The sequence below is a fragment of the Beta vulgaris genome, chromosome 3, assembly GCF_026745355.1.
Source record: "Beta vulgaris subsp. vulgaris cultivar EL10 chromosome 3, EL10.2, whole genome shotgun sequence".
NCBI classification, from domain to species: Eukaryota; Viridiplantae; Streptophyta; class Magnoliopsida; order Caryophyllales; family Amaranthaceae; genus Beta; species Beta vulgaris.
This window is the reverse complement of record NC_079204.1, coordinates 14,836,812-14,860,357: the sequence shown is the minus strand read 5'-3', so window position 1 is coordinate 14,860,357 and position 23,546 is coordinate 14,836,812. Positions and strand designations below refer to the sequence as shown.

The 23,546-nt window shown below is 37.6% G+C and overlaps 1 long non-coding RNA gene across 1 annotated transcript; it reads left to right on the top strand.

Moving 5' to 3' along the window:
- Positions 1 to 7,600: 7,600 nt before the first annotated feature.
- LOC125495832 (uncharacterized) lies at positions 7,601 to 8,705 on the top strand. Its single transcript, XR_007272238.2, has 5 exons — positions 7,601 to 7,846; positions 7,976 to 8,153; positions 8,238 to 8,348; positions 8,431 to 8,497; positions 8,586 to 8,705. It is a non-coding gene; the product is annotated as an uncharacterized LOC125495832 (long non-coding RNA).
- The last annotated feature ends 14,841 nt before the right edge of the window (positions 8,706 to 23,546 follow it).

The window sequence follows — 23,546 nt, the reverse complement described above, 5'->3', positions numbered from 1 at the left end:
AAGCGCAACCCTTCTCAAGGTAGGGCTGCGCTTTTTTCAAACTCGCGCAGCCCTACTAGCTGCTATTTTTTTTTCGATACTTCCTATGCATGCGCGCCTATTCTCTTTCATTCCCACTTTCCCTCTTTCACTTCTTACCCCAGTTGTGCGAAAATAGCGAGCACCACACCACCACTACTTTCCCTCTTTCTCTTCGAGTGTTGCACCACCACCACCACTATTTGCCGTAATTCGAGCACCACCACCACCACTACTTTGCTCCACCACAATTCGCAACACCACAATTCGCACCACCACTACTTTTGCGCACCACCACATTTGCGCACCACCACAATTCGCACCACCACCTTGCGCAGCACCCCCCACATTGTGCCCACCACCTTGCGCACCACCACCTTGCGCACCACCATCTTGTGCACCACCACCTTGCGCACTACCACCCTTCTTAGTTTCTTCTCTTTTCTTCTCTTCTCCACCATTTGAGTGGTTAATTAGGTATGGATTAATTTTGTTTTTAAGTTACTTTTGTTTTTGTTAATTGAATTAAATGGTTAATGTGCAATGTGGGTTTTGTCAATTGTAGGAAGAAGAGGCTAAGGAAGGCAAGTAAAGTTCCAAGTATCTCTTTTCTCTTCATTGCTCGTCGTTGGTGTTAAGAGGTAACTACTTTAACATGTAGACAAAGTTGATAATTTATTGATGTATATAGTATTTTTATAATGTATATATATTATTTGTTGATATGAGATTGTATGAAAACGCAATGTGATTTAGCTATATATATGAAAATAACTAGTTGTTTGAATCATCATCATATATGCCTAGATACCCGTTCAAGACTTACTCATTAGGAGTAAGTCTTGAATAGTCCCCGGTTTGGGACTGTTCTTGGACGTTTGATCTCACTTAGGTGGTGAATGTGTGTCTTCTTTTCAATTCTGAGGAAAATCTTGGCTTATCGTTTCGCTACATTGTTCTCTGGGTACATATGTAGATAAGCAATTATCTACATTGTGTACTTGGAGAACTGTAGGGAAATGCTGCCGGATTTTCCTTAGAATTGAAAAGTTGGCATATATTCACTAGTGAGATTAGACGTCCAAGGATGGGTTAGGTTGGAGTGATAAGGACCTTTGACTGCATGCATACAATTGAACATGTGACTATCTTAGCTTGTTGTATACGTGTGTGATTTGAATATGTGAGTGTGTGTACTTTAATAATGATTGATGCATTATAATGAATGTTGTGTTTAATTATTAGGGTGGTCTTCTTGAATGAGATGGATCGTACTTGGATGTATGGTAGTCGTGAATCGATTGAGTTTGTGAATGGGGTCTGGAATTCTGTAGAAGTGCATTAGAATATCAAACATCCTCTGGAGCAGTCGACTTTTATTGTCCTTGTTTGGATTGTAGAAATGTGAGCAAGGTTAGTAGTATACATGTGGTTAGGGAGCATGTCTTCGCCGTGGGTTTAGGCCTCAATACCACGTATGGATTTGGCATGGTGAGCAGGGGAGGTATATGGGAAGCTCTGGAGTAAAGAATGATGTATGTGAAGAAAAAAAGAAGGATGATGATGAGTTAGGGGATGAGAATTTGGATGATGAATTTGGAGATGATGATAGGGATCGGGTAGACGAGATGATACACGAGGTTGAAGATCAGTCGTGTAGACGACCTCGTATTTTTGAGTCTATGTCTCAGGCTGCTGAAAAGCCGTTGTATCCAGGTTGTACAAAGTACACCAAACTTTCCGCGGTGGTAACACTGTTCAACATTAAGTCGAACGCTGGTTGGACGGACTCTAGTTTCACATCGTTGTTGGAAGTTTTAGCTGAGATGCTCCCTGATGGAAATGAACTGCCAAAGTCGTACTATTATGCGAAGAAGCTGATGTGTCCTTTGGGTTTAGAGTACGAGCGGATACATGCTTGTCCTAACGATTGTGTGCTTTATCGTAATGAGTATGAGCATTTACATGAGTGTCCACGTTGTGGATTGTCGAGGTACAAGCGTGAAGGAGCTGGAGGTAGTGAAGGACCACCAGCCAAGGTGTTGTGGTATCTACCCATAATACCTAGATTTAAGCGCATGTTCTCAATTAAAGGAGATGCGAAGAATTTGAGGTGGCATGCAGATCGTAGGAAGAAAGACGGTCTGCTCAAGCATCCGGCTGATTCGCCTGAGTGGAAAACTATCGACAGGGTGCATAAGTCATTTGGTAATGAGGATAGGAATCTGAGGCTTGGATTATGTACGGATGGCATGAACCCTTTTGGCAATCTCAGCTCGCAGCATAGACATGGCCAGTAGTTTTAGTGGTTTACACTTGCCTCCTTGGTTGTGCATGAAACGCAAGTACATGATGTTGTCGCTTCTTATATCGGGGCCCAAACAACCTGGAAATGACATAGATGTATACCTTCAGCCGCTTGTTGAAGATTTACAGAAGATGTGGAACGAAGGAGTGTTAGTATTTGATGCGTATGCTAATGAGATGTTCACTCTGCGTGCCATGCTTTTTTGTACTATGAACGATTATCCAGCTTATGGGAACTTATCTGGGTATAAGACTAAAGGAAAACAACCTTGCCCGATTTGTTTAGATGACATGAAATCTACACACCTTAAGGGCTGCAAACATGTGTATATGCGCACACGAAGGCTCCTCACCGCGACCATCCCTATCGGTTTAAGAAGAAGGCATTCGATGGGACGGTTGAAGAAGAAGTTGCTCATAGACCATTAACTGGTACTGAAGTTTATAATCAGGTGAAGGGCATTGAAACAGTCTTTGGTAAACCTGCTAGTGAGGTTGATAGACCTACAGGATTATGGAAAAAACAGTCCATTTTTTGGAAACTCCCATATTGGAAAGATCTAAAGGTCAGACATTGTTTGGATGTCATGCACATAGAGAAGAATGTTTGTGAAGCTATTATCGCGACACTTATGAATATTCCGGGCAAGACAAAAGATGTTAAGGCGTCACGACTTTACTTGGAAAAAGAGGGGATTCGACCAGAGTTGTGGGCTCAGAAAAGGGACGGAAGGAAGAAGAAAAGAGGGGAGGAAAGGGTTGATGATGAAACTCAGAAAAGTAAAAAGGTGGAGGATTCGGAGAAGAATTATTTGCCACCAGCTTGCTACACGATGTCGCGTGCAGAGAAACGGATTTTTTGCGAGTCATTGTATGGCATTAAGGTCCCTACTGGCTACTCATCGAATATGAAGCGCTTTGTTACCTTAAATGGTGAGTTGAAGTTATCGAGTATGAAATCGCACGATTGTCATGTCATGATGCAAGTATTCTTACCGATTGCAATTCGTGGGATACTTCCAAAGCATGTGAGGCACACCATTACAGAACTGTGTGTTCATTTTTTCATTCAATCTGCAGCAAAGTCCTAGACCCGTCGACCCTCGATTCCTTGCAGCAGAGTAGTTGAAACTCTATGCAAATTTGAGATGTATTTCCCCCCGCATTCTTTGACATTATGGTCCATCTCATTGTCCATCTAGTTCGAGAAATTAAGCTGTGTGGTCCAGTGTTTTTGAGGTGGTGCTATCCTTTTGAGAGATATATGGGAACTTTGAAGGATAAAGTTGGAATCCTGCACAACCAGAAGGTAGTATAATTCAAGGGATTGTGGGTGAAGAGATCAGTAATTTTGTGGCTGAGTATTTTGCTAGTGTTGATCCTGTTGGACTTCCGACATCCCGACACGAGGGCAGACTTGAGGGCAAGGGTACAATTGGTTCAAAATTGATCAGACCTTCCGTAGAAAAGCGTAAACAAGCTCACTTATTTGTATTGCATCACGTACCAGATGTCCATCCTTATTTAAGTGAACATATGGAGGAATTACGTGTTAGCAATCCTGGAAAAGGAGTGAGGGCATTGACGCAAATGCATAACAAGACTTTCATTGATTGGTTTCATAAACGAGTACTCAATGATTTGGATGAAAGTGTTCCTGAAACAGTCAAGTGGTTAGCATTTGGTCCTCGTGAAGCTGTACGCTCTTATGAGGGTTATGATATTAATGGGTATACTTTTGGACTGAACGTCAAGATCTCAAGTCAAGATCGCAACAAAATAGTGGTGTTTCACTTGTGGCGTCGTCTCACAAACAAAGCTCGAAAGATAAGTCGCCTGTACATGCTGAAAGCAACTATTATGGGCGAATACAAGAATAATGGGAGCTGGACTACTGTACTTTTAATATTTGCCTCTTGTGTTGCACGTGGGTTGACAATAATCGACGTTGTGTAAGAAACGATGATCCTTGCGGTTTCACTCTTGTTGACCTTAGTCGTCTACGTGAAACTGAGGAGCCATTTGTAATTGCATCACAAGTGAAGCAAGTATTTTTTGTAACTGATCCTGCTGATCATAAGTGGTCAATTGTTGTACCTGGTAAAAGGAGTATCCTCGGTATTGGTGATGTTGATAATGAGGAGGAATATGATGCATTTGAAGACCTCCCCCCTTTTACCTATCCTGAAATTTGTGTGGAAGATGATGTAAATATGTCGGAGAACTATATGCGTGTAGATCACACGGAAGGGATAAATGTACTTGAGGATCCGTGAAACGGCGGAAGTCAATAAATCATGAGACATAAACTCAGGTGTGTTATATTTCTCCATTTCCGGCCTATTTTGGCCTTTTCGCTCCCAAATCGTACTTATCGAGTGATTTAACCCCAAATTTTCTTTGAACATGATTATATATGATGTAACTAGTATGTAGATTGTTAGGCGTTAATTTGTTGTTGGTTGCATTTCGGGAACGAAAAGGCCATTTCCGGCCTATTTTGGCCTTTTCGCTCCCAAATCGTACTTATCGAGTGATTTAACCCCAAATTTTCTTTGAACATGATTATATGATGTATAATGTAACTAGTATGTAGATTGTTACGCGTTAATGTGTTGTTGGTTGCATTTCGGGAACGAAAAGGCCATTTCCGGCCTATTTCGGCCTACTTTGGCCTTTTCGCTCCCAAATCGTACTTATCGAGTGATTTAACCCCGCCCCCACCTGCTGCCCCCCCTTCCCCCTGCTGCACACCCCCCTCCCCCCACCTGCTGCCCCCCCTTCCCCCACCTGCTGCCCCCTTCCCCCTCCCCCACCCCCCTGCTGTCACCCCCCACCCCACCTGCTGCCCCTCTTCCCCCCTGTTGCACCCCCCTTCCCCCTGCTGCACACCCCCTTCCCCCACCTGCTCCCCCCTTCCCCCTGCTGCACCGCCCCTTTCCCCCTGCCCCCCCCCCCCCTTCCCCACCTGCTGCAACCCCCTCCCCCTGCTGCCCCCCCCCCACCCTGTTGCACCCCCTGCTGCCCCCCTTCCCCACCTGTTGCACCCCCCCCCCACTTCCACCCCCCCTCCCCCACCTGCTGCCCCCTCCCCCACCTACTGCCCCCCTCCCCTCCCCCTTGCTGCCCAACCCCCCCCGCCTCCCCCACCTGCTGCACACCCCCCTCGCGCCCTAAATGTTTTTTTTATTAATTCGTATGTTTGTACAATTTCAGGGACATGGCGGAGGTGCATACGGATACGAGTGCGGAACACACTACCGAGGATGAGTGTTACGATCAGAGAAAGGAACAGCGACAATTGGTTATGGCTCGCCGTGAAGAAAAAGGTTTACAAAAGCCAAGTAAGAACTTGGACACGAAAAAGAGGAAGGAAGGGGACCTACAAAGTCACTAGGGAAACACACCCTAATGACTTTGGATTACGATGATTTGGGGCAACCTTGTAGTATGCCATGCAAGTTGGGATTTGCATGCATAAGCTCTCCATTCTCCACTCATGGAAAGAGGTCCCCGAGAATTTGAAGAAGATGGTTTGGGAAGATACTATGGTAAGATTCGCGTACATTTACGTTTAGAATCTTAACACTTTAGTTAAATATACTATGTAATATTTACTAATTTGTGAAATGCGTTCTTTGTAGAATCAATTCAATATTCCAAATGATGAAGCGAAGAAGGATTTGTTTCTATCCGCGGTTGTCCAGAGGTTCCGAGACTTCAAGGCCAAGCTAGTGTCGGGGTGGATCACAAAGAGGAGAAAAGTCGGGGGAACAAAGAAGAAGAAGATCTACGACGGGGGAGCAACACCTTCTTCTGAGGCTTCACAAGGCACATCATTTGAGGAGCCCTCCAAGCTTCCATATCAGATATGGAGGCATATCATAGCTGAGGAGTGGTATGCATTTGTCAAACAAAAAACAACCCCAGAAGCTATTGTAAGAATTTTTTACTAGCTAAGATTAAATACTTTTAGATCCAATATTATTGTATAACATCATATCTAACCTTTGTTTATATTTGTATGTTTCAGGCATATGGTTCTAAAAATAGCGCGAATGCAAAAGCTAGGAAGCACTATCACCATCTAGGTGCTCAGTCGTATGGTCAGGCGAGAGAATCGTGGATGTACAACCATTACCCCACGATTGCGTCGACCACGACATCGGGCACTAGCTCTACGACGACAGTTGCACAGCGGCAACCAGATAGAGCGCTCAATTGGTGTTCCATGCATGGGGTTGATGCAAAGTGACAGAGAGTCATACCTGATCCCGCAACAAAACAGATAGCTAATGCCATTGTAAGTACATATTATAAGTTTTTGAAAAGGTTTACATAATAATATAACTTGTGTGCTCACGAGTATTTCTCTCTTATCCTTATGCAGATTGGCTTGAATGAAAAGGAGGTAACTGGTGAGTTCACTCCTAAAGGACAAGTTGATGCCTTACACGAGACTCTAGGACGGGACCAGTATGGACGTGTGAGGGGCGTAGGAGGTGTCCGCCTCGAGGTGAGAAAGGTGTATGGTGATCAATACACCTCTACGTCAAGATCCAGTGCCTCTAGTGTCAATCAGCAGCTGCCATAGATGTGGAGGCTATGAAAGCCGAGCTTCGGGAGGAGCTGAGAGCGGATATGACTCAGAATTTCAACGCCATTTTGGCGCAGATGGGCTTACCGACTTTTGGTACTTTCCCGCAGGGCGGTGTTCCTGCGCAGCCTGTTCCTACGCAGCCTCATCCATATCTGGAGTTCACGGTAATCATTTAATATCACAACTATTGTTCTTAAATATGTTGTTTCATAGACTAACTATGAATAGAGTTTTTTTTAAAGGTAGAGACACCATGTGAGCTACTAAATCAAGGAGATGGTCATGGTAGTTTCATTATCGTGGCTTATGGATCTGTACAGCCCCCTAGGGACCGGGTACGATTGCACAACCAGCCAGTCACTGATATTCACTATGTGGTCAGCGTTTCAGACATTGTGCCCGGTTTCGAAGCATTTCCTCTTCCGCTGCCGAATGCAGGAGTTGGTTTACAGTTATTGTCTGATGCTCTTGGCAGTTATATTCTATGGCCGCGTGCATGGTGCGGTTATCAGATCAGGTACAATGTCTAACATAAGTTATATACATAGTTTTCTTTTATAGTTCCTATATATGATTGTCAGTAATATCTTTTAATTTAACTAATTGCTAGGGTTCGGGGAAGGCCGACAGGAAGGAAAGAAGGTAGCTTCACCTCAGGAGGCCGACGTACCAAGTAAATGTTTCTACGGCAAAGTCTCCACTCATTACGGATATGGAGGTGGTGCAACGCCTTACTCAACCGTGCTTCTGGCTACATGAGTGCGTTAGCGATGCAGACGATGAAGCATTGATTGAGATTAAGTTGTCGGACCGCCAATTCCACTACATTGAGGAAACATCAACCTTCATTTCTAAGGTTGATATCAAAGAATTCTTACTTGGGGACGAGTTGAATGTTTCCATGATACAAACATTCATGAGGTAATATTTTATTAGTATATTTAAATTAATTAATAAATATACATATATGCCTTACTTAAGTAGTATTCAATCCAACTAATAATAACTTCTATAATAAGTAAGTTTATTTTTATCAATATGAATTCTCAGGCTATTATACAATGATTTGAGGCAATCTAGTCAGCCAATTTGGTTGGTTATGTCCAAGCTTTGTACGAGATAACAGTTGCGTAAAAAACGAAGAGGAGGTGAAAGCATATCTCAAGGAATCTTTGAACGCATGTTCTCGTAGTGGATATAAGATCATTCTTCTTCCTTACGTTGAATCGTATGCTTCTTAAACTCACTTTTTAATTAATTAAATTGACCTATTAGTTGTTCTACGATAAGAATAACATTTTTATTGTTGTAGGAACCATTGGACACTGATTGCAATATGTTTGTCACGTAACGAAGTCTACCACTTTGATTCTTTGCGTAAAGGAACAATACGGTCCTTACTAGTCAAATCATTGTTAAATAGGTAGCCTAATCGAAACTATATGCACACTTAGCTTATTAAATATTAAATGTACATCTAATCTTATAATAATCTATTGATGTAGTGTGATGAAGAAGCGTAGTGCATCTGGACTTCGACAAGGAAAACCTCCTGTTTGGTATTTAGTCGAGGTAGCATGAGTAATTTTTTGCATCCAAAAAATAGAAACACATAATACACATCTAACATGTCATTTATTGCATCTTTGGTGAATTTTAGTGTCCGGTACAAGAAGGTGGACTTGCGTGTGGGTATTACGTCATGAGGTTCATGCTCGATATCGTCAACTATTGCAAAGATGTTGGTGATCTTCGAAAGGTATGTAACTTTTAGGTTTCCAATTGTTGTTTGTTGCATTTCCGGCCTATTTTGACCTTTTAGGCCTCAAAATGTAGGTATGAAGTGATTTAACCTCAAATTCTCTTTGAACATGATTATATGAGGAATAATATAACTAGTATGTAGATTCTTAGGCTTGCATATGTTGTTGGTTGTATTTCGGGAACGAAAAGGCCATTTCCGGCCTATTTTGGCCTATTTTGGCCTTTTCGCTCCCAAAATGTACTTATGAAGTGATTTAACCCCAAATTCTCTTTGAACATGATTATATGAGGCATAATATAACTAGTATGTGGATTCTTAGGCTTGCATTTGTGTTGGTTGCATTTTGGGAACGAAAACGTCATTTTCCGGCCTATTTTGCCTTTTCGCTCCCAAAATTACTTATGGAGTGATTTAACCCCAAATTCTCTTTGAACATGATTATAGAGGCATAATATAACTAGTATGTGGATTCTTAGGCTTGCATTTTGTTGTTGGTTGCATTTTGGGAACGAAAACGTCATTTCCGGCCTATTTTGGCCTTTTCGCTCCCAAAATGTACTTATGGAGTGATTTAACCCCAAATTCTCTTTGAACATGATTATATGAGGTATAATATAACTAGTATGTAGATTCTTAGGCTTGCATATGTTGTTGGTTGCATTTCGGGAACGAAAAGGCCATTTCCGGCCTATTTTGGCCTATTTGGCCTTTTCGCTCCCAAAATGTACTTATGAAGTGATTAACCCCAAATTCTCTTTGAACATGATTATATGAGGCATAATATAACTAGTATGTGGATTATTAGGCTTGTATTTGTTGTTGGTTGCATTTTGGGAACGAAAATGTCATTTCTGGCCTATTTTAGCCTTTTCGCTCCCAAAATGTACTTATGGAGTGATTTAACCCCAAATTCTCTTTGAACATGATTATATGAGATATATTATAACTAGTGTGTAGACTTTTAGGCTTGCATTTGATTTTGATTGAATTTCGGGAAGGTATATGTCATTTTTAGAAGATTAACTACGTAAAATGATGAATTCTTATATGTTGTTTATTCCTTGGTTGTTTTGCAAGGTTTATGCGAATTCCACACCACGTTGAGGAACTTCACCAAAGAAGAAATGATGAAGTTCGGGATAAGTTGGCGTCCCACATTACCGATGATTGCATAGGATGAGATTTAGCCCGAATGTAAAAGTTTCTATCAATCCTATGTACACTTTTTACATTTTAAATATATATGAAGTTAATTATTACCTTTCTCCACTTGTCATATATTATCGTATTTAATTTGCGCTTTTTTTTTGTCCAAGGAGGTTTGGGTGGGGTGGGTGGGGGGTGGGTGGGATGTGGATGGGGGTGCAGGGTGGGCTGTGGGTGGGCAGTGGGTGGGGCTGGGCAGAGGCAGTGGGGTGGCTGGTGGGTGGGACTGGGGTGGGCAGTGGGTGGGGAGTGGGAGTGGCAGTGGTGGGCTGGGCGGTGCTGGGGGTGGGCTGGGGTGGTGGCGGGGGTGGGGCGGGGGTGGGGGCTGTGTGTGCAGGTCTGGAACAGCATGCAGGTGCAGAATTATATATAAAAAAAAAATAGGAGAAGGGTTGCGCTAGTTTGAACTAGCGCAGCCCTTCTATGTAAGAAGGGTTGCGCTAGTTTGAACTAGCGCAGCCCTTCTATGTTAGAAGGGCTGCGCTAGTTCAAAAAGCGCAGCCCTTCTTTCATAGAAGTGCTGCCCTTTTATGAAAGAAGGGTTGCGCTAGTTCTAAAAAGCGCAGCCCTTCTTTCATAAAAGAGCTGCGCTTTTTAGAACTAGCGCAGCCCTTGAAGGGCTGCGCTTTTTGTCAACTAGCGCAGCGCTTCTTACTTGAAGGGTTGCGCTGGACTTGCGCAGCCCTACTTGAAAAGTGAAGGGCTGCTATGGAAAGGGCTGCCCTCAAAAAGCGCAGCCCTACTGCTTTTTTCCACTAGTGACTATCGGTGAAGAAGCAGCGACGAGAGAAAACTGTGAAGAAGCAACGACGAGAGATAGCATGATTGATAGAAATTAAAAATGAATCCGGAGGGTAAGAGTATTTGTGACTGGTGTAATATGGAGGGTAATATTTTGGGGGGTATATATGGGTTACCCTTAAGTGATGATAATGGTTAATCCACAACCCAAATCACATAAAGAGTAATGGATTGAGTAAATCGAATCCGTTTTCAAGCCTTAAAAAGCCCAACAAAACAAAACCTTAAAATGCACTATGTCTCAATTTTGTGGTGACATTGGTTGTCAGTCTTATCACCACCTAAAAAATCCATATATTAAGAGAGGCTCCCCAACTAAAGGCATTGAGGGAAGCAAGTCCCTCCACAATCAAGGCCCAAGTATTCTCCTGGGATTCCGGGAGGTTCTCATCTATTCAAGTCCTTAGGGCTCCTTTATAGGCGAGCAATCGAGTTTGCATACCTTGCTATGGCAATTCAAGTTCTAGCTCATAACAACCTCTATCACAGTTCTTTCGGGTTAGCTCTGCAAAGTTATACTCTCTCCTAGGGATGGACAAGGGTCAGGTCCAGCCAAACCCTAGACCCGCACCCTAAATTTTTTTGTATACTCAGACCCGGATCCTAATAAGGGTCTGAAAAAATTGGACCCAGACACGGACCCTGAGGGTCTAGAGGGTCCGACCTAAATTCTTTATTTTGTCAAATTTTTAGCATTATTAATATCAATAATCATCTGAAATTCGCATTAAACAAACACAAAAAATCGCATTAAAAAAACACAAGAATTCGCTTGGAACAAACACAAACATATAAATTGAAAAAAAACGAAACAAACACAAACTTATAAACTGAAAAAAAAAATGAAACAAACACAATTCACAAACATATAAACTGGAAAAAAAACGAAACAAACACAGGCATACAAACTAAAAAAAATGAAACCAACACAACTTATATAAAAGCTCAGAATGGGTGTTTTGGTGTTTTAGTTTAGGTTTTAGTCTTTTAGAAAATCAGTTTTTTTTTTAAAGTTAAAATGTATATATTAAATAATTTAGGGTCTAAGGGTCGGGTTTGGATCCAAAATTTTAAGACTCGTACCCGGAGCCTAAAAAATTCACTTGGACCCAGACCCGGACCCTTAGGGTCTGAAAAAATTGACACATACCCTTAAATTAGGGTCGGGTCCAACAGGGTCCGGGTAAGGTCCTGGAGCCGTGCCCATCCCTATTCTCTCCGTTTCATTTTAATTGTTACACTTTGATATTTTACACTATTCACAAATTTCACTTTGACCATCATTTGTGATTTATGCACAGAAAAAAATATAGTCATGTGGGGTCTTGTTAGATTCATCATAATATGTATTTTATTAATATGTAATTTTTTTTTTATAAATACAAAACTAAAGATATATGTCCTCAAAGTTTTGCATTGACATATGTAAAAAGTATAAGTATGTATATTCAAATAAAACGGAGCGAGTATTTCGTCAGCAGGTGGAAAGAAGTTGTCCAAGCGTCCAGGACCAAGAAATCTAATACTCCAAGAAATTAGAATAAATATCCTTAGAACTTAGTCTTTGTTTCAATTTTTTTTAGGGGATTTTGTTTTAGTTTATGTTTAATAATGTTTATATAATGTTAATGTTAGTCACCTCAAAAAAAATGTAATTGTTAGTCATGCAGTAGCCTTTCCCAGAAATTGGGATTTGGCTGAGGCCTCAGGGTGTCCTATTGTAGGTTGTGTTATGTCTTCTTACTATATTTATTTTTAACAGTCACAAAAAAAACACCTAATAAGAGGCCTTCTAAAAGGTTAAAATAATTAGAGAGTTAGACCTATTAGGTTATTTTTTTGGGCCCCTTTCGGAATCCGTGGTAAGATGAATTTCCTCTTTGTTGCCCTCGCACAGAGCCATTCACCCAGAAGCCCAACAAGCCCCTCCCCCCTCCCCCCAACAATATTGAAATTTTGCTTCCACCAAAATTTGAACCTTGGTCTCCCATGCGGGAGATAGGAATCCATACCATTGGATCCAAGGATCCTTGGTTAACCTATTTGGTAATATACAAGTAATAAGAATCCTATAAAAAAGGAGTACACATAATAAGAGTATATGAGTATCGCAAAAGTCAAGCTATATAAATATCAAGTAATTAGAAACAGAGGAAGTATGTCTCCAATAGTCCCCCTCCAGAGCGAGTGTGACGGTCACAAACCTGCAACTTGGACAGAAGAGAAAAGATAGTGGTGCACCAAGACCTTAGTAAAATTGTTAAACATAAGAGGTTACTATGACACATACATGCATCACAAAATGAAATTCGATCTCGTTGTGTTTTCTGCACTCTTGAAAAAAAAAAATACGACGACAATATGAAGAGCTGCTTTATTATCACAAAAAGGAATGAACTTTTTGTTAGAATACTTCTGCTGTTTTAATTAATTGCATCATTTCACATTTCATTTTTCACGTGTGACAAAATGAAAATCACCCCCATGAGAAATATTATAGGCATAATATAAACAACCAAAAATCTTGGTATTTGTCATCTTAGGGGGCTTACCAAAAAAAACACTCATATGAGGTCTTATAATCAAGAACAACAAAGGGAGTTCTATTTATCAAATGGCAAGTTGCCTGCACACAACCAAAATTTAAAAGGTAGATTAGCCTAGAATCGCAAAGCACGTGCAACATTTAAAATATGGCCATGTTTCCTCTCAACTCTACCATTCTGATGTGGAGTTTTAACACAAAAAGTTTCAAAAATGATCCGTTGTTGCACAAAATAAGGTTTGAGGCAATTAAATCCAGTGTCATTATCAATGCGCACACATTTTATATCCTGTTCAAATTGAGGATCAACCAAAGACACAAAATGCAGAAACATAGTCTCAACTTCCAATTTATTATATAATAAATACGTCCAAACAGTGCGGGAAAAATCATCTACTATGGTCAAAAAATATGAAGCACCACAAGAAAACTTAGTTCGATATGGCCCCCAAAAATCACAATGAATTAATTCAAAAATTCTACTAGCTCTATTATTGCTTTTAGGAATACTAGTACTAGATGAACTCACACACGGTAAATAACACAGAAATTTCTTCGAAGGATGACCCGAACGCTTATGCCAGATTTCAATCAATGCCATTCCATCCACAACCAGGATTTTCACCTTTGGAACATCTCGGAAAAGGAAAAGTCCATCTTGCTGCTCACCCGCTCCAATCAAAATCTTCATCTTGCGGTCCTGTAGTACACACAATGTCTTAGTGAATTGAATAATACAATTTGCAGAATCTAATAACTTCGGGATATAAATCAAATTACAGTCTAGATTAGACACAAATAAAACACTAGTAATTTGAAAATTTCCTGGAAGAATCAGATCTCCCTCATGAGTAGCCTCTGCATAGCTACCATGTAACACCCCGATAATTCTCTCTTTTACAAAATACCTTTTCAATATAAAATTTAGAGAATCATCAAGCATTATCGCCCGTGTGATAACGTATCGGCTTATTCAGCATTTTGCAGCGGAAAACATATAACTAACAAAGTACTTTAAAACTAAACACACTATTAATATTAACTTCAAACCAAACTTAATATAATGTATCTACTAAAGCAATAGATAAAACAATCTGCTACACAAGCTCTCCATTCCCAGATCCCCATGATGCAACATCTGCAAACCTGTAGATGTCAATGCACTAAAGAATCTGCTCACCAAGAATGGATCATCACAGGATCAATAAGGCAAAGCCATGATCAACACATACAAATAAAGCATGTAATCAGCAAAGCTGGGTACTACATAATAATACATAAACATTCTTAACATGATATTAACGAATAATAAGCAAGGATAAATAACAATATAACATTCCGCAGATAACTTTTATTGAACTAAACTTTAACAATCATTTTATTACTTTAATGGAATATTTATTGGACCGAGTTGTCTAACTAAAACCAGCCTTCACCTAGGAAGACAAAATACAGGCGCGACTCCGTATTCCATAATGACTTGCGATATCGAGGAACCTTTGAATAAAAATAGGAACGGTGATCAATCCAATTCCTAGAAAAAGTCATGGCACGCTCACCATGTACCCCAACTTCTGATTATCCAACTTCAGACGTGCACCAGTCTAAAGTTTATTACTATCCACGTTACACTTTATATGATTTACCAATTATTACTTGTTATCACACACAAACAATACAAACACATATAATCAAATATTCACAACTTAATTCCTTTTTATCTTAGGATTAAATAAGTGACCATACAACTTACAACCCAAGATTAATTTCTTCTTATTTCTTTCTTTCTTATTTGTTGAACCTAGCCAACAACCAACTTACCTTTCAAAAGGCATAAATTATCAACTTACCAAACAAGACTCACAGTCCTCATAGAGCAGTGAAAATAATAGTATAAGGGAACACATGATTCAAACATGATCCAACTCAATAAGTATATTAATTTCCCCATGTGAATTAATAAATAAAGTTCCCAACCAACATGCTTGCATCAATATTCCATACAAACATGATATTCAACTAATAATTAAATCTTATACTCAACATGTTCGCACATGCATAAAACATGTAAAATCCAAATCATAATAGAAATCATATATGGACTTACAAAGTTCCTATACATGATACTACAACTTTTCCTTCCTAAAATCATGATACTATATCACATAACACATAGGTATGTACGTACCTTATGTAGACAAATGGGTAGGCCACCATTAACACCTTAAAAATCGCCTACAGAGTAAACTCCGCCTAAAACAACCAATAGAATATAAAATCAATACTCCAAATAAATTCCAGCAACTTTAAAATACTTTAAATCCCTTATAAAAATATTTAAAAGTTGTTTTTATCATTAAAACCTCAATTACTTATATTACCTAGCATAGTACTACTACACTAGTTATTAAATCCACAAAACTCCATTAATAACAACCTTTCTAAAATTCCAGCAACTTATAACTTATTAAAACTCCCTTTTAAACATACTTAAACATGCTTAAATTCATAAGTTAAATCAATTTCATAGTTTATAACATGTTATTATAATTTTCCAATCTTTAACACCCTAAAAATTCATGCTTTGATACTTAAAAACCCAATATAAATATAATAATCAAATTTGAATTTTTATTCTTTCAATACATAATTTATATAATCATAAATTTATCATTAAAACAGTAAATTAAAGTTACTAATCATAATTAGTACTAAAATAAAGCATAAAACATAATCTCTAATCAGAACTTGAGGAGGAACAAAAGAATTAAACCAACACAATCAAAGAAAACAAAGGAGAGGTCACCGGCCTAGGAAGGACATCAACGACAGCAGCACAACAACTCGACGATGGTGGAAAATGTGGTGTTGTGACGTTTCTTGGTGGAGAAGAAAGTGTTTCTTGTAAGATAAGAAAAAGAAAACGTGGAGGAAGATTAAAGGGGACCGCCGGTTTTGGTGAGGGAAAGGAGAGGGAAAGTTTGTGTGGGTAAAATAATTGGGTTCAAGGTATTTATGTCGGCTTTCCTTTTATGTAGAGGTGGGCATGGGCCGGACCTGTTCACGGGCTCGGCCCGCGGGTTTGGGTAAAAATTGTCCACGGCTCGACTCGGCTCGGCTCGGCCCGGCCCAGGCCCACGGGCCCGCGGGCCTGACCCATGTTTTATGTTGTTTTTTTGTAATTTTGACTGTTTTAGGCTAAAAAACAATGGGAAAGGAGCGTTCGGCCCGCGGGCTCGTGCCGGTGTGGGCCTGAAATAAAATTTCTTGATCGTGACATGCCCGCGGCCCACGTAGCGGACAACGGGCCGGGCCTCAAGCGGGTTCGTGTCGGGCCGACCCATGCCCACATCTACTTTTAGGCTTAGGAAATGGCAATTGGTTTCAATAGAGTTTAATGATGAATAAGATTGATGATTTAAAACTTCTAACATCAGTAGAAGTCCTTTTCCTAATCTACTTAGAATTTGGGTTCCTCAAGTCCATTTAAACTTCTTTTTCAAATCCAAATAGTATTTCAAATATTTTTCAAAACATGCCTTAACAAAATATTTTAACTTCCTTAGATCCTTAAAATAATTCTTTTGACTTTCAAAATAGTCAACTTTTTTAAATAAATAAATTATTTTAAACTAAATTATGTTTAAATATAAATATACTAAAATATATTTATAAAATTCATAAATTTACGGAGTGAGGTTTTGGATGATTAATAGTTAGGATTAATTAGCTATAAGGGTATATGTGTCATTTTGTTATACAATAGTTTCTATTTTGGGCTTAGTTGCAAGTATTGTGACATTTTCCTAAAAGAAAAGTCTTGCAAGTAAAAAGAAATGGAGGAAGTAAATCGCAACAATCGTAACCATGCCCTATACAAGTTCAAACTAACCAAACATGAAGAAATTTGGCCTAAGTGTGGCTTGACCAAGAGACACACACAAAACTTTGGACAAATCTGATCTTCAAAAGCTCATTTCATACAACTAAATGAAACGGCATTCTTGCAAAGGGCCAACAAAGAAATGATGAAGAAGAATAGGTGGGAGTTGTGTTAAGTGAGATTAGATCTATAACTAATTAATGCAACTTAGGAAGCACCGTCGGTGGTAATTATGATTGAAGTAGTAGGAGGACCCGTTGTAATTTTAACTTTTTCAAATCAAAATTGAATAAAAATTGCATTCTTTTGTAAACCACATATTCTCGTTGCTTTTCTTTCACTAATTTAACATTTTATTTGATTTTGGCTGGTTTTGGTTCCCTTTTGCCTAGAATTCTCAATATGATGTTGATTTTTTTGGCGCACCAAAGATGCCACTATGATGTTAGCTTCGTGTGTATTGCAACATGCAAGATCCATGGAGTGTACACATTGATGTAAAAGGATTGTTAAGTATACATGATATTATCATTATGGTCCACATGTATGGCGTAGGACCTTAATTTTACACATAAATGATTCGTGCTATAAACATTTTAATACAGAGCTACACATCAAAGGAAAAACACAAACAATAGACGATCATTAAATTCGCACCCAAAAATGTTCGTTATAACATATGAGATCATGATGTCAAGTATTACACTTGGAAATAAATGTACAAACCATTACTAAGTGTGTTCTAATATACTTAGAGCTATGTGTACCCAAGTTTCTCTATATAGATCATATGAAAATTTCTTTATTCATTTTGAAGTCATTTAAAGAGTAAATATCATTACTATGATCTCTAACAGATCCAAAGACATCCTCCAAAATCACTAGGTAAAGAATGGTATTATGTTCAAAATGTAAAGCTTTTCGTATCCTCTTATTTATTCCAGTGTTTGCATTGCTTCTAAAATGAATACAATGTACGGGTTGTATTTTCCTTCTAAAAATATAGATTAGAGCAAATTAAAGGGCTTTTGGTCCCCCTTGTAATCATGCAATAATCTTCAAAAATAGTATTCGATTATGCTAAACCAAAAAAGGGTTGATCTTTGCAAATGACTATCATATGATTCAGAGGAGCAAATATGGAGAGAGGATACAGAGCGTGTGTTCGAAAGACATTTATTGTACCGGTATCGGAAATATTAAGTGTCACATATGAGACACATCACCTATATAGAATAACTTGGGAAACCTAGATAATAACATGTTGAATGAAGAAATATATATGTATATGCTTAATTTCAAAACATGGCCTTATTGTCACAATAGAAGTGATGCTTTTTAGACCTTACTAATTAATTATACATGATTAAGTAATATTTTTTTTTATTGTGTCTTGTGTGCAACATGTTAAACCATAAATTATTGTGTTACAAACCTAACACGTAGATAATAAAATAGACTCCAACAAAAATGACATGACTATACAAATAATGAAATGAATCTTATGTCACTTTGTCATTTATTTCATGTCATTTTAGTTCTTTTACATAAGAAGTGGTGGTTTTCGGGTTGTTACATGGTGTAACAGTTACACTCAACAATGTGTGTTTTTTTAGTTGATATAGAGAAAAAGACTTTGTCCATATCTCTACCCTCATGGTTTCTTAATCTAGCACTTGTAGGCAAGACACTTCGGAGTAAGGGGGTAAGGTGGTTCTTTCCAACCCGCTACCACCGCAATTGGGAGAATTCGACCTCGTAACCTTAAAGTTACTAGTTTGTCTTGCGTACGGCCGACGACACCTATATTTTATAAGGTTGGCACTAGGCATGCATGAGGTTGTCAACTCAATTTCAAAATGTCATATTTCACTCATTTCATGACCATGCATTGGAAATCTATTAAGTCAAATTTTCATCTCCAACTTGAATATTCAAAAGATATTGAGTATGCTATGAGATATGGTCTTTTGAATTTGACCCTTATGCACAAACCCTTATGAACAAATGCAATTACTCTTATGAACAAATGGAGTTACTTGTATGAATATGTGGTAACTTTTTGCAATAGGGTGTTATTATTATAAACAAATGTGGTTAATTTTATAACGAAAGTGAATACTAATCAGTGTACTCTTACGAACGAATTAACGAGGTTACTCGTATGAAAAAATAGGGTTACTTTTATGCACAATTGGGGTAATTACTTGCAGGATTAGATAGGGTTGTCATATGATTAAATGAGGCTACTTGTATGAATGAATGAGGTTACTTTTCGTATGATTAGATAGGATCGTCATATGATTAAGTGAGATTACTCGTATGAAGAAAAGGGGTTAGTCGTTTTGTAAACAATTGGGGTTACTCGTATGATTGAATAGGGTCGTCGTAGATTATGTGAGGTTACTCGTATGAACGAATTAGGTTTCTCTTATAGTTAAATGAGGTTAGTCGAATGACTGGACAAGGTTACTCGTATGATTAACAAGGTTACTCCAAATTAAAAATGGGGTTACTCATTAATATTTTTAAGGTTACATATAACAATAAAAATGGGGTTACGTTTATAAGCAAAATGAGAAACTAATCAATTTGCTCTTATGAATGAATGGGGTTACTCGTTTGAATAAATACAGTTACTTGTGTGAATAATTGGGGTTATTCCTAAGATTAAATGGGGTTACTCATATAATTAAATGAAGTTAGTATATGAATAAATGAGGTTACTCATAAGATTTAACGTGGTTTTTCATAGGTTAAACGACATTAATTCTATGATTAAACGAGAAAATGAGAAACTAATTAATTTACTCTTACTAATAAATGGGATACTCGTTTGAATAGATAATGCATTTAATTTTGTGAACAATTGGGGTTACTCGTATGATTAAAATCAGGTTACTCGAGTATGAATAAATGGGATTACTCATAAGATTTAAAACGAGGTTACTTGTAGATTAAATGATATTACTTGTACGACTAAAATAAGTTACTCATATAATATTCTTAAGGTTACTCTTATAAATAAGTAAAAATTAATTTTAATAATCCCACCTTTTAGTAAATTAGGTTTCTCTTAAAATTGATTTTTAAATCCGTCTCAAAATTTAGGGACGGATTTTTGAATCCTTCTCTGATTTTGGGGATGGATTTTTGATTCCGTCCTTGATTATAGAGATGGGTTTCAGGAGTCTGTCCCTAATCATATTAACTAAAAATAAAAAAGGAAATTAGCAACTAAAAGTAGTTGCTAATTTCATTACAGGACATCAATCTTAACTGATTTAATTTCAATCACCTATTGTTAGTTGTTTAGTTCAACTAGGTCCCATTACCGATTCAAAATCTCGCTCAGGTCAACCAGGTCCACTTTGTAAGGGTAAGGGTAAGGGGAATCCCTAATCGCAAGAACCGTTGTTCGTAGGAATCGAAACCTGTGACCTTCAAGCCACAAGGAGAAATTCCAACCAACTACACCAATTATTACTTTTATACTTCTATGCATGGAATTCATAATCATTAAAAGAAATATTAGAAACGGGTCTAGAAAATCTGTCTCTAATTTAGAGACGGATTTGAATTTTCATCTCTAAATTAGAGAGGGATTCAAAAATTCGTCTCTAAAGTGCGTTATAAAATATGGACTTGGCTAAATTTAGAGCCGAATTTTAAAATCCGTCCCTAATTTAGAGATGTAATTTCAAACCCGTCCCTAAATTAGAAAACTCATCTCGAAATTAAATCTAACTTTATTTGACAAAGTCTACGAGAAATTGCCCCAACCCTTTAGAGACAGAATTTTTAAATCCGTCCCTAAATTAGATACCGATTTTATAAGCCGTCTCTAATTTAGAGATAAATTTAAAAATTCCTCTCTAATTTAGGGACGAATTTAGAAGTTTTATCTCTAAATTAGATCTAACTTTCTTTGAAAAAAATTGTAGCGGAAATTACTCCAACACTTTAGGGATGGAATTTTTAAATCAGTCTCTAATTTAGGGATAGATTTTAAAATCCATCTCTAAACTAGAAATGGATTGCAGAATTTCGTCTCTAAATTAGATCTGATTTCCTTCAAAAAGTATATGAGAGATTGCCCCAACATTTTAGAAACGGACTTTAAAATCCAGCTCTAATTTAGGGACAGATTAAAAATTTCGTCTCTAAATTAGAGACGGATTTAAAAATTACGTCTCGAGATTAGATCTTAGTTTCTTTGAAAAAATTTAGGAGAAATCTCCCCAGCACTTTAGGAACTGAATTTTTAAATTCGTCTCTAATTTAGATTTGAATTTCTTTGGAAAAGTCTAGGAGAAATTACCCCAAAAACTTTAGAGACGGGTTTCAAAATCTGTCTCTAAATTAGGAAGGATTTTAAAATCCGTCTCTAATTTAGGAATGAATTTTAAAATCCCGTCTCTAAACTAAATTTAGAGACGGATTGTAAATTTTGCGTCTCCAAATTATAAACGGATATAAAAGCCGTTTCTAAAATTTGTCACTATATCAGTTCTTTTTGTAGCGAACATAAACTTCTATTGATATGTGCTTTTGAGAAATCATGTGATTAAGAAAATTAAACATCGTAAATTATAGCATAATCAAATTATATTTCAAACTCCTCAAATCCATTATGGTCTCCGAATAGACCCATGTTAGCTTCTTTGAAAGCTAGTTTAGTCTCAGTTGTCTTCATTGTCTGTTTCATTTAGATTATCACACATCAAAATGAACCCTAAAATCGAGAAAACAAAAGGCACCAAAGAGGAGAAGTGCATATTTTAAACCAAAAGAGAGAAATAAATGAAGTTGAACAAATATTGAAGTAGAAGAAATCATGGAAAGAGGAGAGAGAAAGTTTATGTTGCTTCAATGGACGTTTCATAAGTTTTGCAACTCACAGAGATCAAAAAGTGCAAAAACGGAGATACAAATTCGCGTGGGCCTTGTATATGGGCTAGTCAGTGGCCACATATACGAAATTGTATAGTTACAAGGTGAATCCCCAACTATTGCACCAAGAAAGCTTGACACATGACCAACTAACATAAAAACTACTATATATAATTCATACGTTTCTTTTATTAGTCGCAGGTTTTTGAGTTTTAAGATATTTAGTACATAATTTTTATTATTATATATTTATTGTTCTTAAACAAAAATTTAATTAAGTTATATAGATAGATTCAACAACATCCAATCATAACAAAACATTGTTTTGAATTTCTTTTTTTTAACAATGGGGAAAGAGATAGAAAAGGAAACTATCCTATATAGGTAGCGAATCCTGAACAAATTCGCACACATACTTTTGCCGGTTCATGAGCTTGTTGACGATTCACTTCTAATAAAAAATCACCAATTTAAAAATGGGCAAAGTTTCTTAATATGTTGTAGAGTCCAGGATGTTTCCACTCTCCAGTTTCTATATCAACAAAAAGATGCATATAGAAAATAATATAAACATTGTAATCAAAAGGCTTGTATGGAGTATATGTAAACACGTTATTATAATCATAAATGTAAATCTTGACTCAACTAAGACTAGAGATCCAATATGTTAGGACTAGGGGAATAACTATTCTTGGCAAGATATAGTGATGACCTTTCTTAAGAATATGTTATAATATGTTGTCATGTTGATGCAGAAAAGATAATACATTCATTAAAATAATATTTCAAGGTATGGGGGCCATATCAGAGTTTGCTGGCAGACTTTGATAGGCAACGTTTTTGATGCCTTTATCAGGTGAAATGCACAAATAATTACTACAATGATTAATAATGGAGATAGATTAACAAAAACCTTCAATCCTCATCATTGATCGTAGTTTTAATTCATTATATCTTTTTTTGGAGATGAATAGATCTTTGCTGCTTCTTGTGATTCATCATCTATATGATCAATTGATCATGCAAGGCGTCAAAAAGAATTTCATAACTCAACAACTGCAATAATTGTCATTGATAGATAATCCTTAACCTCCTGTTCATTTAATAAATAAATGCACTTAATTAAGGAGGAAAGGGCCCGCCATTGTAACATTATTAGTGTTGGTTTAATTAGATTCTCTGAATTGTTTGATCAGCTGTTAAGTACATCAAAAGAAATGAGAGAAAGCTCAGGCGTCCTTGTCTTACTTATAAGATATGGAGCTTAATCCATGGTTTTGGGTTGTTTAGGTTCTCTTAAGATAATGTTGTTTTTGACTTATTTCAATATAATTTTTCATAATTCAGTTCAATTCAAACACTTTTTTTATATTCATCTTTCTCGCAACTCAGTGTAGTTTAGTTCAGTCCAACTTAGTTCAATTCAATTTCTCACATGCAGTTCATTGAAATTTAGTTTCTCCCAGTCCAGAAGAATGAGGCCTTTCTCTGTTTATGCTGAATGGAGATCATAGAGATCGTACATGTA